The 17,454-nt window shown below is 41.9% G+C and overlaps 1 protein-coding gene across 9 annotated transcripts in view; it reads left to right on the forward strand.

The window, feature by feature from the left end:
- The window catches only part of MICAL3 (microtubule associated monooxygenase, calponin and LIM domain containing 3), a 197,410-nt gene that overhangs the window by 54,613 nt on the left and 125,343 nt on the right, over nt 1-17,454 (forward strand). The gene's annotated exons all lie outside the window — the stretch shown is intronic.

The following is a 17,454-nucleotide window of genomic DNA, read 5'->3' on the forward strand; positions in this document are numbered from 1 at the left end:
TCATGACATGGTTTAGCCCAAATTAATATTGGCATTTGGATGCAAAATATGTTAATAAAGATGATTAGCTTCTCAGTCATTGGATACCTCTCATATATGGTCTTTGGGAACTTTTTGAATATGGTGGCTGGGAGCAGAAAGAATTCCAATGTTTATAGGCTTCCTGGAAAAATGTCATCTCAATATTACTTATTAACATATTTACAATGTTATGGAAGACAGTGCAGAAAATTTCAATATCATGTGTTATCACATTCTTTATAAACTTCATCTGTCCCAGGCTTTTTTTGCTAATTAATGATTTGAGGATATTCAGTTGGGTCCTTTTGCCCAGAAGTCAGGTTAATGTATAGATTTAAACATCTTTTGAAATAACATTAACTATTTTATTTTCCCTGTAACTCTATTTTGATAATTGACAAAGTCAGTGATTGTAATCAGGAATAGGTTACTTAGGTGGTGACTTACTGGTTTTGTAATTGGAAGTTTGTATTTCTTAATTCCCTTCACCTATTTTGCTTGTCATCTGTACCTCGCTGCCCCTACAACCACCACTTTCTTTTCTTTATTCAAGCATCTGTGTGTTTGTTCATTTATTTTATTTTTATTCTTCACATATAAGTGAAATCATCTGGTATTTGTCTCTGACTTAATTCATCTACCATAATACCCTCTTAGGTCCATTGTCACAAATGGCAAGACTTCATTTTTATGGCTGAGTAGTACATATATTTTTATAACTTGTGATTAAGTAAATTTACTATTTCCTTTGTCTTGAAAATATAGCATATATGTATACTTTATTTAAAAGGCAAAGGTGAGACGCGCCTGGGTGGTTCAGTGGGTTAAAACCTCTGCTTTTGGCTCAGGTCATGATCCCAGGGTCTTGGGATCGAGCCCCATATCAGGCTCTCTGCTTAGCGGGAAGCCTGCTTCCTCCTCTCTCTCTCTGCCTGCCTCTCTGCCTACTTGTGATTTCTGTCTGTCAAATAAATAAATAAAATCTTTTAAAAATTTTTTTAAAAAGGCAAAGGTGAAAATCTTTAAAGATTTTGCAAATAATATATTTATAATTTGATTATTTCATTTTGCCAATAAAGGAAGAAAAATTCATTGTATGTTTGGTAGTGGGGGTTGGAGAAGAACCTTTAGACCTTGGCATTTCTTTGCCAGCCTTTTGTCCTTGGCCTCCGAGTTATAAAGCCCAGGGCCTTCTGTAGTGATCTTATAGGCATGTTCTGACCTAGGAGCAGAACAGGATTGCTGATAGTGATGACATGACTTCTAGGGCTACTTGGAGGAGTATTAGTATCTTCAGTAAATATAATAACATGTTCCTATGTTTCCTTAAAGTGTGTTCAGATGTTTTCTGAACGGGTGTCACCTGTTTCCAAGGTGCCTTGAGTGAGGTAACTTTCTGATAGTAGACAAGGCAGTAGTGGGTAGGACTGTTTGACTTCGGAGAGGGCAGTCGCTCTAATTTAATATAAAGATAGGAGCCTAGTTTCTCAAGTCTCTCTCCAGCCAGGAAGTAGTTCTCATTTCTAATTATGATTAGAAGTGAAGTGATTACAATTTCAGAATTGTAGAGACAGATGGGTCTGTCCTTGACAAGGTACACAGAGTTGAATCTGAGCCCTTTTACCTGGCGAATTTGCTGCCCATAGTCCAGATCGGCACTCATGGGCTTCATGGCCTATCTCATGGTGTTTGCTCTCCTTGATGTAAGTCAGGGGTGCGTGGCCATCACTGGCTCCGAGAGGGCCTTTGTGTGAGTAGTGTGTGCATGCCGCTCCTTACCAGGTGTATATTTTTCTGAGTGGGGTTGTAGCCACATTTCAGCCCCATCCATTCCCCTCTTTAACTGGGGAGCTCGCAGTGTTCCACGCGGTGGCCAGGGGTTGGGGAGCAGGAGCCCGGTATTTACTTGGAATCATGATCTGTAGTGACTGTATGGATGGATATTTATCCTTCATTAACTTGTTACCCAAATGGTTTTTGCTGTAAGTGCTTAATGTCCTTGAGATTTCAGCTAGAGCCAGGAGCACTGGTGGGAACACAAGGCAGAAGTGGCCTCACTCTCTGCTCAGCTTCCATTTAGTCAGTTAGTCTCCAGTCATCTGATTATCAAAGCATCGTCTTAGAGCAAGGGATTCCTAATTCATCTTGACATCCAAATCTTTTGTCTAAAACTGTATTTGGCACCAGAGTATAGCACAGTTAGCTCTCGGGTTTGATGTCGTTAGGGGCCTCATTGTAAGGAAACTACCTCCCACCCCCCATCCCCCATCTTTCCCTCAGCAGTGGTTGGAGCTGAACCCTGCTGTGCTTGGTGGTATAATAAATCATGATATCAAATGTCTAAGGTTTGGAACGACTTCCTTTCCCATTGGGTGCTCTGGTCGCCCTTCAGAGGTCTATGTTTGTATTCCATTTTTGACGCATTAGACTTCTTGGGGAAGAGATGGGATAATTTGGGCTTCAGAGTAATGCACTCCTGGGTTTGAATGTTACCATTTTCAGCTTATTAGCTGGACAGGTTAATTATCCTCTGATTTTCAGTTTTCTCATGTGCAAAGTGAGAATCATAAGAGGTCTTGTAGGGCTCTTGTGAAGATCAAATTAAAAGATTTCTGTGAAGTGCCAGCATACAATGTTTGGCACATAGGAAAGTTCAGTAAATGGTGACAGTTGTTATAATCAACAAGAAATAGGCCAATAAACCTCTTAAGCCTCATCCTTCCAAAGCACAGAGTATTTGTAAAATCTTACTCTTGGCTTGAAATCTGATTGCTGCGACCATTTATAAGAGGGAGAAGAGAATATATGAGTTTTGGTTTTTAAAGTTTGTTTGGTTTACTCCTATCTTAACTGCTTTAATGCTGGGAATAGGACATGCTCCTTGTCCCTGGGAACTTAGAGATCTGGGAGACAGTCATAAACTGGTTATACTGGAGTATAACTAACCTTATAGGTACCATGATAGAAGTCATTGTGGGATACGGCAAAGTAAGCAATCCATCTTTGATAGTGAGCATCCTTTTTTTTTTCCCCTGCTTTGGGCTAAACTTGTCTTCTTACAGTAAGTAAGTACAGGACTGAAGTAGATGGGGAAGGCTACTTTGATATTATCTAATTTAAATTGTTGTCCTTGGAGGGTTGATGAGTCCTTGGAAGGACCTTGGGCTTGCTTAAAAGTATGATATAAAGAAGCAGAGGGAGAATAATGGAGAGACTTTAACCTTTAAATTGCAGTGGTATTGGTAGCTTTTTGTGTGACTCAGGACAACTTATTTCATCTTTAACAACTATTTTCTCTGGCCGTCAAGAGGAGGACATTAGCATCTGCCTTCCATACTCAACTGTGCAGGGAGTAAGTAGTGTAATATATGTGAAAGTGCTTTAAGAAGCAGGAAATGCTACCTATATGGTGGTGTGGTTGAGAGCAGTATATAGACAGACATCACTCCCGTGTTGTATTGTATTGTGTTGTATTTTTTCAGTGTTCCAAGACTCCATTTTCTTTGTAGAGGAAGATGGCACTGAGAATCAGCTAGAGAGAGAGAGAGGAAAAAAAAAAAAGAATTAGAGAGGAAACCTGTGGAAATGTTCAAGACTGAGCACATGGTGTTCCCTCTTCTTGTCCTTTAGACCTCTGCTTTAAGTTACCTACTCAGAAGAGCTTCCATGACCAACTTATTTTAGGGCCCCTCCTATTATTCTGAGTCAGAGAATCTGCATCTCCTTCCTGGCACTCATATTTTGTAATGATATGCTTGTTTGCTTACTTGTTTTCTGTCCATATGCTCCATAGGCAGTAAACTTCCTCTGCTGAGGTGGGAGCCCAGTGTGGGGCTCAATCCCAGGCTCATGATCTGAGCCAAAGGCAGATGCTTAACCAGCTGATCCACCCAGGCACCCTGTATTTAAATTTTCATAACAGTAAACTTCCTCGGCCTGACATACACTGCAAACTCAACAAATAATTTGATGAATGAGGTGAAAGGGGGCAAGACCTCTTGGTCTTCTGCCTGGAAAATAGCTGCTTTGGGAATGCCCGGGTAGACATCTCATTCTTTTGTAGGTACAACCAGAGGCAGGGTGTCTGTGCCTGAGACTGCTGTTGCACCTCCCGATTGCAGGTTCTAAATGCCACAGGCTGGATTTGTGACTCATCTCTCCCCTTCTCCCACATGTCCCTTTCTACCCATTTAGAGACCCCTAAACTCATGTGCACATTGAATTTGGTGACTCTCCCTTGGAAAGTGAAAACTTACTCTGAACTGTGGAACTTGGTTCCAGGGAGTTGAGAGCTTGCCAGGCAGGGAGCATGTGTCCTATTTACTATTTATAAAGTGTACCACCCTGGCTCTTGGTCAGAGGCCGCACCCCTTGGGTTCCCAGCTGTCTATCCCCATCTTATGCCAAGTAGCATTGTGTCAAGTTCTTCCTTGGTATGTGAGGCATAGTGTAAGTTTCATTCATGTATGCTGCTGGATGCCCCTCAGATTGCAGTTCTCTTAGGACCCTGAAGAGATGCCCTTTTTTGGTTTATTTTTTGACTTTTTTAAAAAATTAATTATTTTTATTAACTATAATGTATCATTTGCCCCAGGGGTGCAGGTCTGTGAATCATCAGGCTTACACATTGCACAGCACTCACCATATCACGTACCTTCCCCAATGTCCATCACCCAGCCACCCTATACCTACCGCCACCCCAGCAACCCTCAGTTTGTTTTGTGAGTTTAAGAGTCTCTTGTGATGAGGCACCTGGATAGCTCAATGGGTTAAAGCCTCTGCCTTTGGCTCAGGTCATGATCCCAGGGTACTGGGATCGAGCCCTTTCAGGCTCTCTGCTCAGCAGGGAGCCTGCTTCCTCCTCTCTCTCTCTGCCTGCCAAATAAATAAATAAAACCTTTTTAAAAAAATTTTTTTAAAGAGTCTCTTATGGTTTGTCTCCCTCCCAATCCCTTCGTTTTGACTTTTTTTTTTTTTTTTTTTTAATTTGCACTCAAAGGCAGACGCTCCATGATCGAACCACCCAGGCACCCCTGCAACTAAAATTTTTATATATGTAAATATCTGTATGTGTCTGACTGGGTTCAGTTGGAAGTTGAGCTACTGTGAATTTGGGTTATAAAGGATTTATTACAGAAATTCATGAAATTAGACCTTACTCGATTGAGGGAAGAGCTAGGAAAGCGAAGGTCCAAAGTGGGGCATTGGAATCAGAGAAGAGTCACTAGCGAGTCTGCCTGAAGCATCAGCATAAGAGGACAAGTCAGAGGCTACAGGGAAGTCTGAGAAGTCTGCCGCATCTGTTTCTGGGGTGGAGCCACCTACAGAGCTTTGTGGGAAGCCATAGCCTCTAGGCAGCTACTATCCATTCTGGTCTACAGCCAGTTGTCTGGTGGTGGATCAGAGGGTCAACAGTGAGACGGAAGAACAGTATAGGGGAGAACAAGGACCTGCTGGAACCTGCCAGGGATCTCTGTCTCTGTCCATTACCACATTTGACTGCTAAGACCTTCAGAGAGTAATGGCCACTGATTCAGTACCATTTTCCAAATCTCATGCAAGTTCCTTTTTTGGCCATCTCTAACTTGGAACCCTAACTGGGGATTCTGGGGAACATAGTTCCCAGCTTAACTAAGCTGACACAGCACTGTCCAGCACACCATCCAGATCAGGATTCTAAAGGCCCCCTCCTGCCCCTTCCCAGACTGTAATACCACCCCATCACTTACAGTCATTTTTTAAAAATTATTTATTTATTTATTTATTCATTCATTCATGAAAGACAGAGAGGGGCAGAGGGAGAAGCAGGCTCCACGCAGAGCAGGGAACCCAATGTGGGACTTGATCCCAGGACCGTGGGGTCAGGACCTGAGCTGAAGGCAGACGCCTTAGCCAACTGAGCCACCCAGGCACCCTGCAGTCATTATTTTGACTGACTTCTGCACATAGATTTGAATTGCATTTGCTTATGATTGTTATATAAATGGAGTCGTGCAGTATGATCCTTTTGTGTGTCTGCCTTCTTTGCTCACCATTAATCTGTGAGTTCATCTGTGTTGTTACACGTTGCAGTGGTTCGTTCTTTTTCACTGCTGCATAGTATTCTAGTATAGGAGTATAACTGCTGCTTATTTCTCATTTTGCTATTTTTGGTCATTTGGGTGGTTTCCAGTTTGGGGGTATTATGAATAAAGCTGCTATAAACATTCTTATATTTATCTTTTGATCAACATAGACATTTTATTTTTTTTGGATGTATTTCCAAGAATAGAATTTCAGAGGCTTATATGATTAAAGGGATGTTTAGCTTCAGGAACTACTGCTGAACAGTCTGCAAGGTGGTTGTGCCAGTTCACACTGAGTATCTGAGAGTTCAGGTGTTCCATATCCTTTTCTACCCCTGGTATTATCTGTCTTTGATTTTAGTCATTCTAATGGATGTGTGATAGTATCTCATTGTGGTTTTGCTTGATCTCTTCCGGATAACTAATGATATTGGGTGCCTGTTCATATGCTTTTTGGCAACTCGGATATCTTCTTTTGTGAAGTACCTGGTCAGATCTTAGCTCCTTCTTCACTGGATGTCTACATCTTTCTTATTCGTTTGTACAAATCCTTTGCATCTTCTGGATATGAGATTTTTCTGTTACAGGTAGCCCTTTAGTTTTAAGGAGGCATGTTCCTTCTGAAACAGTGAATAGGTGGGGCTTCAGGCATGTTTGAAGAGGGAAGCCTTTGGAAAAAATGTGTTTATTTATTGCTCTTTTCTCAGGGAATTAATACAGTTCAGGACTGGAAATTAGCAACCCAACCTACATGTGGTTTTAAAAATAAAATATAGGACCCACAGATATTTCTGTTGCTTTTTAAAAATACAGTTTATCTTGAGCACTCAAAATACATACACACAAGCCAAAAATTTAATTCATTCCATAAAGCTTTGAATGTTACTTGTGGATCTGACTCAGCTAAAAGCTGAGGATAGAAACCTGGCTATGAAACTCGCTATCCCCTAGGAGCTTAGAATCCAGTGGTAGGTATTTGAGGAGTAGAGGAGAGATCTATACCTAGGAAGAAGGGAAGAGCAAAAAAGTTGGGCAGAGAAGCGCTCAGAGAAAATGTGGAAAGGGAGCCCTGATGGACTAGTAGGTTCATATTTATCATCAACCTCGGTTTAGAGAAGATTGAAGGAGGTCAAATGTGTGTGCATGGGTGGGCATGCATGTTGTAAGCTCTGAAAACAAAATGTACAGGAAAGAGCATAGCATGTTTCTGGAGCAGCCAGCAGATGTGAATGCCTGAAGCATGGGGCACATGAAGGCAGATGTAGAGAGTGATGAGGATGAGGTTGAAGCCGGGGCTAGCATGGGGGGGCAGCCAAGGAGTTTAGTCTTTCAGGAAGATGGTGTCTTTCAGAGTATGAAAACAAGAGAGTGGCATGATTCGATTTGTTTAGGAAGATCACTTTGAAAGAAATGTGGTATATGAACTGGAATTTCAAACTTGAGACAGGGTCTGTAAACTTGTACAGCTGTGTTCATAGCAGCATTATTGACAATAACCAAAAGATAGAAACAACCCAAGTGTCTAAGGATGGATGAATGTACACAGATGGTAGAACATTATTCAGCCATAAAAAGGAATGAAGTTCTGGTACATGCTACATTGTCAATAAACATTTGAAAATGTTATGCTGAGTGAAGCAAACCAGGAAGAGGAGGGCAAATATATCTTCTACTTATATATGAGGTAACTTTGAATAGGCAGATCCGTAGAGAAAGCTGAATAGAGATTACCAGGGGGTGGAGGGGAGGGAACATGGGGAGTCACTGTTTAATGCATTACAGAGTTTCTGTTGGGGGTGATGAGAGGAGTTCTGAAAATAGCGGTAATTGTTATTCAACTTTGTGAATTTACTTAATGCCGCTGAATTGTATACCTTATAAAATGGCTAAAGTGATCAATTTTATGAGACACACACACATGCACGCACCTTCCCACAAAAAATAAAAAACCTACCTTGAGGCAGGATCTGCATCTAGGAGATCTAAAGGTGTGTTTTGACTGTTGTAGGAATTAATGTAGAGATAATGAACTTCAAGGCAATGAATTTGAATAGGAAGGGATATGTGAGAGTAATTTAGGAAGACCAAATGGGAATGAATGTATTTTGTACTGTCCTGTGTTCCCTCCAGTACTTAGTATAGTATAATCCTCATCTCCCTTTTTTTCGCCAATGAGAACTTGGGAAGACAGATATGGAGGCTGACACCTGGATTCTGGCTTTGCTGGGTGGCAGTTTTATACGAGGATTACAATTCAGGGTTGGGGGCGGGTGGACAAGTTTGGAAGAGACAATGAAGAGTTCTGTTTCGAGTACTTGAGTTGGAGCGCCCTGACATATTCTGATGGAGATGTCCAGGAGGGAGTTACAAAATTGGTGCAGAATGAAATAAAAGAAAAAGTCAAGGGTAGAGTCCTGGGAGCTCTCATTATTTCTCGGTGTGGCAGAAGTCAGAGGAGCAACCCGAGAGAAACCAGGGGAGGAGAGTTCAGTTGTGTAGTCCTCTGTCTTTTGCTGGATTAGCCTTCTGATTGTTCTCAATAGAGTCATACTTCTCTCTTGGGGTATTCCCTCAGCAAGCCTGATTGTTCTTTGGAGGGCCCGCACCTCTAGAGTGCTGAAGATGAGTATAGTAAAATGCACTCAGGGAAGTGTATTCATGTCTAAGCAATTCAGTTGTGTATTTGGGAGTTGTGGACCTGTAGCCTTCTAACCTTTCCTGATTTTCTGATTCAGTTGTCCCTTCACTGCTTCTTTTTTTTTTTTTTAACCCTGCATATGAAGAAAAATTGATGGCTTTTGACCAACATCAATCTCAGGATAAAAGACATCTGTAAAACCCTACAATCCCATGGATAAAATTAAGATGCCTGTATGTTTATGGTTTTCAAAAAGGTTAATGCATTTTTTTCATAAATTTCAATTATTTTGTTTGATCAGTGGTTTGGAAAATTATTGGGTTTGGGATTCAAGACCTCTTGTTTTACACTGTGCTTTTGAAAGCACACAGCTTTCAGGAGGGAAGTGATAGTGTCTCCTTCAAGATTTAATTGAGATCTGTTTGATTCTTTTGCCCTAGTACTCAAAATCTGTCCGATGAAAAGAGATTTGTGTAATAGTACTACTGATACATCACTGGGGAAGGGTGCCAGAAAATGTAAACAGATTAAGGTAGTCTTCCTTTTAGTTTGGGAACCACTATTCGCAGCATTTGTTACTTCTTTAAAAAAAAAAAAAAAATTGTGTAAGGTTCCACGTCCCTCAAACTAAGCCCAGCCAAGTGCTTTTCAGACAAGACGGCTGTGATTTCTCTTCTGTGGCTTGCTCTGAGTTCCTTTCCAGATGCTGAATTGGCAGCAATAGCAAATGGATACTAACATCTTTCTTCATATTCTTTAGCCTCTTAAACTAAGCCATAATCATCTTCAGGTTTGGGAGTTATTAAAAAGCCTCCCTGAAGTGATGGAAATGTTCTGAAACTAAGTTTAGTGGTGATGGTTGCATAGCTTGGTAAATTTACTAAAAATCATTGAATTGTACACTTAAAGCAAGTGATTCTTTGTGTATGTAAGTTATACCTCACCAAAGTTGTTTAGAAAAACATCCCTTCCAATCCTGAGCACTGCAACCATTTCTCCTGCCTAAATGCTACTCTTTTCAGGCAACCAAAGCCCTACTCAAAGTCCTCTTGGCTCTTGGCCAAGTACTGGAGGGTTCTCTCAGGACTCTGGCACAGGTTGTGGCTCTTGCCTGGCTCCTCTCCACTTGCTCTGCCCAGTGCATCCAGCACCTAACCTGGTTGAACTACCAGCCAATTCTGTTTCTTTTGTGAGGCTAAAAGGTGAGCAGTTCAGGCTCTCTAGGGCCAGTTACTCAGTTTGTGGTTTATTCTGAACTGATGCCTCTTGTTTTCCCTTGCTGCTTGATCTTTTTACTGCTGTTAACACCTAGGTTACAGGGTAAGCAGACTATTTCAGTGCAACTAGAACCTTGCAATATGGCCCTTCTCAGCGGTTCCATTTGAAGGTTCAGTGGGAAGAAAGGTTAAGTAATGTTTCCAGTTGTCTGTATATTTTCTAACCTCTTTATCCTCTTCTGCTTTCCTCCCCAAGTTGTCTAGATGACTGAAAATGAGGTGAAAACATTTTCCTGCCTTCACCCCAAATTTCACTCTACCTAGTTGAATTGCAGCAAAGTTTGTTTCATATTGGGTGATTACTGACTTTCTCTTCCAGAGCCATAAGTTATGAGGGCAGGGGTCCTATGTACCTTCACTGTTACGAGTGGGAATTGAGGCTTTAATACAAACAGGTGGGTTAAATTGCCACACAGGAAGTGGGCAGCCAGAGCACAAAGCAAGACTGCCCAGTTTGATGTCATCCTACTGTGAAAATTATTGAGTTCCTGCCATCCTCACACTGTACTTGGAGGTTCTCTGGTGCTTCCGGTCAGGTGTCTTTGGAAATATAAGGTTGTTAGTTAAGGGTCTTTTTTTAACACTTAGTGTTTATGTCTGTCGTGCCCAGTATTTGGATCAAATACAGATTTAAGTTAGAATGCTTTCTTTTTTCTGTCCCAAAGTGAGTGATATTTCTTCAGGTGGTATACCTAATACTCAAAAGGGGAACTTTAGAGGGTGAGATGCACCCCCTTCAGCTTGTAATGCTTGCTGTTGAGTAGTCTTGACTCGTGACTACATGCATAGAAGTCTCAGTTTGTGAAAGGGCAGGTGGCATCCTTTGGTGCCTTCCTCCCAAGGATGGCTTCCCTGGAGTCTGCCTAAGCCACAATGGTGAGAGGGTCAAGTAGTAAGTAACACTTTATAATAGCCCCTAGGGAGCATTTGGGTTCTCTCAGTTTCTAGATTTCAGTCCATGGAGCAAGCCAAAGTGTTTACCTTCTAAATGCCAGAGCCAGCAGGTCAATTAGCAGTTGTCCTATGTCTGTAATAAATTAGGCAAGGATTTTAGAAAATCAGGCAGTGGGCAAGGAATAGCTTTTAACCTCATACTGTGCTGCTGCCAAACCAGAGAAGACTGCCTGGTGGCAGCCCTGTGCCTCTTGGCGGTGTTGGAGTTTTAGGACAGGAATGGATGGGGAATATAGTTTTTAGGCCCTTTCAGGGCTATATCACCTCAACTCTAAACTCATTGGCACTAAAGTAAGTAAAGATTAATTAATACTCTGTAGAAAAACTTCATAGGTTGCTGGCTTTGAGCTCTAAGTAGTGGAATTTTGGAGCCTAAAGGCCCTGTGTCAGTTGGTTTTTGATGATTGGTCTTTGGGAGAGTAGAAACTAATGTGTCAGCAGTACTTCAGCACCCCCTTGGACAGGGTGGGGGGGTCATTCCCAGGGGCTGGGGGTGGTGCAAGTAGGTAGTAGCTGTGGGCTATACACTTTGAAGACCCTGCCAGAGTGTTGCTTAGGGAATTTTTAATATTGCTGAAACATAAAAAAGAATTTTGTTACTCCCTTTCTTTGGATGTTTCATTTCTAATCAAATAGACTCTTTCCCATGTGAAGGAGTTAGAGATACAGCTGTGGGAGTGATCATCTGATGTCAGAGCTCAACAAGACTCAGAGTAGAGTAGGGGTTAGCCTTGAGCATTTGATACAGAGAAGACTGTCTCGCTGGGAAAATTATGCCTCAGTTCCATACCCTTTTAAGCTAATTCAGAAGGGAAAGTATATTTTATAGAGATGGTTTAAAATTAGCCCTCTCGGTTTATTTCTGCTTTGGAGAGAACAACTGCAGTTTTTTCTAATGAAAGTGGTTGAAGAAACCATGGCCTTAGAGCCAGGTAGCCCCATCTCCTGTGGCCCAGAGCCGAGGCAGATCTAGTTGGTTGGCTTGGTTCAGGGATTTGAGGTGGAGGGGGCACACCTAACTTGCTGGGAAATCAGGATCTCTTTTTTGCTGTCAGCCTCCTGAAACAGCTTCTCTTAGCACTCCTGAGTTACAGCCACTCTTCTCATACTTCACTTGCTTTGTCTTTCCCTTCCTTCCCCTTTCCCATCTCCAAGAACCCTAGGGGGCATCGTTTTTTCTTTAAATGCTTTAATTTGAGAGCTTCAAAGCCACAATTCCAGTAACTTAGGGATCATTTGTATCTGAAAAAGGGTAATACCATTCTGGAATGTGAATTGAAAGTAGTGATCCTTTTTATAATCAGGAACTGTCCAGAGATGGCCACTTGTCTTTCTCTCACACCCTAAATCAATAACAAGTCAATAACAAACAAATCGTCACACAAATACCTTTTTCCCTTTTCTATACTTCTGTGACATTAAACACTGTGGCCCAAGTAAGCCTTTCATTTATGTTTTTTCTGCTTTTCCACAAACATGTGTACTAAGTGCAATAAAAATGAATTACTCTTCCTCCTAACTAACATCGCATGAGTAATAAGTAGACAGAAATGGACATAATTCCAGAGCCATTGGTAAGTGTTGAAAGAGATGTATGTACCAAGGTGAGAAGAGACACAGAGGAGGAAGTGATGAACTTTGACAGGGGGTGGGTGGGTAGGTTGGGTCATTTCAAGTGGACAGGGAGAAAGGGCATACTAGGCAAAGGGGAATGACATAAACAAAGTTCAAGAAGTTTGTAAGAGTGTGGTACATCCCAGTAACTGCAAGTATGACTGAAGAAAATGGTTTGTGTTTGGAAGCGTAGGAAAGAAGGCTGGTGTTACATCTTGGTGGACCTTCTGAACCTTGCTGATGGTTTGGATTATTTCCTAAATATAGTGGAGGGTTGTAATATCACATCAGAGGCAAAGAATCACACTTGCTCTTAAACAAGAACACTTTGGCACTCGTGGAGGGTGGATCGGAAGGGAATTAAGATTCAAAGGCTGGGGCACCTGGGTGGCTCAGTCAGTTAAATGTCTGCCTTTAGCTCCGGTCATGATCCCAGGGTCCTGGGATCAAGCCCTGCTCAGCAAGGAGTCTGCTCCCCTCCGCACTTTTGCTTGCCCTCTCACTCTCCGTCTCTCAAATAAATAAATAAATAAATAAAATCTTTTTTTTTTTTTTTTTTTTTTTAAGATTTTACTTATTTATTTGACCGAAAGAGAAAGCAAGTAGGCAGAGAGGGGGAAGCAGGTTCCCTACTGAGCAGAGAGCCCGATGCGGGGCTCGATTCCAGGACCCTGAGACCATGACCTGAGCCAAAGGCAGAGGCTTAACCCACTGAGCCACCCAGGCGACCCTAAAGTCTTAAAAAACAAACAAACAAAAAAAAAAAAAGATTAAATAGCTATTATAATACAGTCCAAGCTAGACATTGTGGATGCTTTTACCACCATAATGGTAGTGAGTATTAACTCTATAAATAGAAGTCCTAGAGAGTTAGAATCAGTGGGACTTTGCTTTTGGTTGATTGGATTGAGAGGTGAAGACAGAGAAGGGTCTGAGATGATTTCCATTTGATTTGTGGATGGTTGTAGCGTTAGTCTGTATAAGATGGTGTAAATTGGGGGAGGAGAGCAGAAATTTGGATTCCTCAGTCTGAGGTAATACGGGATATCTAGGTGAGGATACTTAGCATTTGGACCTCAGCAAGGTCACAAAAGATAAAAGTTTAGGGGTCATCCAATTTTATGAAAGACAGGAACACATGATGAAATCATTAGAGCCATTTGAGAGAGATGAGCAGCAGTGAGAATAGTAGTAGGAGAAGCAGGAGATAGAGCCAGGGGAGGGGCAGTTTCTAAGAAGAGCTACTGAGAGGGAACAAGTAAGATAAGGATTGAAGTGTCTGAGCCTTTCACAATTAGGAAGCTATTGTCAATCTCGGTGGAGTGATGGAGACAGAAGCCAGATTGAAGAGGGAATGAAAAGATGGACAGAGGAGTCACTAAGAAGTCATGAAGTGGTAACAGAAAAGTCGACTGCTTTTCCAGGAACCTCAGTTATGAAAGCAGGTGGGAGAGATTGGTAGGTTGGCGGGCATACTGGTTTCATGGCCGGAGTGGGGGGTGGGGGTGTCTATGTCTGCGTGTAAGATGGAGAGACTCCAGCATATTGGCAGGCTAACGGAGAAGTAAGCTGGTAGTGAAGAAGTTTAAAATGTGACACATGGATGGTGGTGATGGTTTATAAACATATGGGTGTACTTAATGCTACCAAGCTGTACACTTACAAATGCTTAAAATGGGGAAATGTGCGCCAGTAGATGGACCCAGATTCAGAGGAGAACCACGTGGATGGGCTGGGCAGCCTCTGGCTGGTGGGACTTTTCTCTGAGATAGGGGAGCAGGAGGGTGAGGGCATCCTTTACTCTTTTCTTGACCATGTGAGAGGCAAGAGCATTGAGAGTGGAAGGGGTTATGGAGTGGGGGACCTGAGAACACAGAGCCAGGGGTACAGGAACCAGAGTGGGTGCCACGAAAGAATTGCTGGATAGGATTGAGGCCCTACCTGTGGTTGGATGTGATGGTGTGGTATGGCCACATCAGGCTGCATGGCTGACTTTTTAATTTTTTCTCTCCAGCAGCTTAGAAAAGTTTTTATCCCATCTCTATTCCACTTCTGAAGCTGGTATTTCAAGTGTCACACTATCTGTCTGTGTTTGCCTCCCTACCTCTCCACCTAATCTCTGGGCAGCCTTATCAGAAAAGCTGGTGAATAGTGAAACGCATTATCACCCTTGGCTCCCCTTTGTTATCCTGCCTTAAGTGAAAAAGTGCTGCCTTTTCAGACACCCTGGGCTTAAGACAGGTTGGTGGTTTTCTGATGCAGATTTAAAAACTACACGCGGCAACTTGGATTTAGAAATATTATGGCTGCTTCCCTTATCTCTCGGGAAGTGGGCTGGGGCCTGTTGTATAGCATTTCATGCCACTGATACCACTCTTCTAAAACCCAGTTTCTTTTTATAGGGGACTGTGGCTTTGAACCTGTTTGGCTGTTGAAAGAAAGCTGTCTCTAGGTCTTGGCTCCTGTCCTGCTCTCCTCTACACCTTGCAGGTCCTGAGCTGGGTGCAGTGGCCTCCTGGGCAGGGCCTGGATAAGGCAGGTCTAGTGGTCATGTGGAAGGACCAAATCATCAGAGCAGAGGGTAAAAACCATCTGGATTTCTCCTTGTGGGATTGATTCCCTGATCTCTGTATGTGTATTCCTCCTCCTACCCTGATGGCATTTGCCCAAAGATACTCAATCCGTTTTCATTTGATATGATTTACATCTCAAATCTTAACAGAATTCTGCCTTGGCAGGCTGGAGAAGTGTATTTACCTATTCACTTACAGTGAAGGCCACGCTAGAGAGGTGACATTTGAATAAATACCCAAGGGTAGTGAAGGAGTTAACTGTGTTCCTGTCAGCTCCATCAGAAGACTTCTGCCCTTGAAGGTGAGAGTGTTTTTCCCTCTGTTCACTGTATTATTTCAAGAACCTAGAAAAGTTCTCAGCACATAACGGCTGCTCAGTTCTTTTTGTATGCATGAATGGTCTGAGGGAAGAGTATTTCAGACAAAGGGAGCAGCTAGTGCAACGATTGAGGTGTGTGTCTGATGTGTATGAGGGACAGCAAAGGGGCTAGTCTGGCTGAGGGAGTGTGCACGATGGGTAGCAAGAAGAGGTTAGGAGAGGGGTAAGGTGTGTCTGGGGTGTAGATTTTAGGGCTCCCTGAGACCTTTTCAGGGCATCCATTAGGTGTTTTACAAGAATTCTAAGATGATATTATTTGCCTTTTCTACTCTTTTATACTCCTGAGTGTACAGTGGAGTTTTCTGGAGGCTACATGATATGTGTGTGTTGCAACAGATGGAATGTAATATGGGAATCCAGCTATCTTCATTAGACAGACATTAAGGAGCTTTGCAAAAATGTAAAAACATCACTAAATTTTGTTTTGGAAAATATTTTTTGTTTTGTATAAAATATGTTAATTATGTGGCTATATAATGGATTGTTATTTTTTAATGAATTAATAACTATTGAAATTATTTTTTCTTTTAACCTTAAATACATTAAATATAGATAGATCTTTGGGCCCTCAATATTTTTAAGAGTATAAAGGAACCTTGAGACCAAAATTATGTGAAATACTGCTACAAGGTCTTGTAGGCCATTATAAAAATAGTTGTTTTTTCCCCAAGATGGCAGCTATAGCCATGGCTCTGGCTGAGTCAAACAAAATGAAATTCATTGAAAGTAGTTAAAAGGTTCTGAGGGGTCTTGAAAACAAAGCACATAAGTATAGGGTTAGGGAGACACATTTTAGAATAATAAGAATTTGGAGATGTACTATACAGTATATATCAACAGTTCAGGGTACATTTCAGTCAAGCTCTTTACTTTTTTTTTATTGGGCCTCCATTCCGCTGGAGGAGGTAGACAGTAACCAAATAAACCACATACTATGTCAAGTGATAACAAATGCCAGAGGAAAAATAAAGCAAGGGTGATAGGAGATTGGTGTTCTTTCATGTAGGTGGTCAGGAAAGGTTTGATTAAGTAGGTGGTATTTGAGCAAAGATCTGAAGAAAGTAGGGAAGAAAGCGTGTAGCTGTCTGGGTGGAGATCACCAGGCAAGAGACAAGGAAGGTCAGAGACTCGGGTGCACAGCCTGCTGAGGGTGCTTGATGAACAGGAAGAGGCCAGTCTAGCTAGAGCCCAAGGAATGTAAGGGAGAGTGATAGGACATAAACAAGGAGATACGGAAGTGGGGACAGGCTGCTCAAGGCCTTAGAGGCCATTGTAAGGACTTTGGATTTAGCTATAGGGTGGGAAGCCATTGGAGCATCTGAGCAGAGGTGTATCACCTGATTTGACTCACGTTTAAGTGAAAGCTAGGGCTGCTGTGTAGAAAATATTCGGGGTTGGGGAGCAGAATTTGGACAGTGGAAGGGGAGAGAGGCTATTGCAGTAATCCAAGTAAGAGATGATCATGACTTTGGTAAAGGTGGTAAAAGAAGAGATGGTGAAAAGTGGTTGGATTGGCTCTGTGTTTTGAAGATAGGCCAAAGTTACTGAGAAACTGAACATGAAATGTGACAGAAATTAGGATAATTTTAAGGTTTTTGGATTGAGTGAGTAGGTAGAAGGTGGTATCATTTGCTAAGATGCAGAATACTGAGGAAGAAGCACATTGAGGGTAGGAATGGGAACCAAGTACTTGGTTTTGTGTATGTTAAGTTTGAGATGCCTGTCATATATCCAGGTAAAAGGTGTCAAATAAACAATTGGTTATACAAGTTCAGAAGAGCAAAATAAATATTGGAGCACCATCAACTATCTCTACTATGAAATGGTGCTTAAAGCCATGGGACTGGAGGGTTTTCAAAGTGAATTGTGTCTCCTTAATGGGTCATGAAATCAATACAGTGGGGATCAGTAATTTTTTTTAAGTGAAATAGAA

This window comes from Mustela lutreola, chromosome 8, assembly GCF_030435805.1.
Source record: "Mustela lutreola isolate mMusLut2 chromosome 8, mMusLut2.pri, whole genome shotgun sequence".
Taxonomy (NCBI): Eukaryota; Metazoa; Chordata; class Mammalia; order Carnivora; family Mustelidae; genus Mustela; species Mustela lutreola.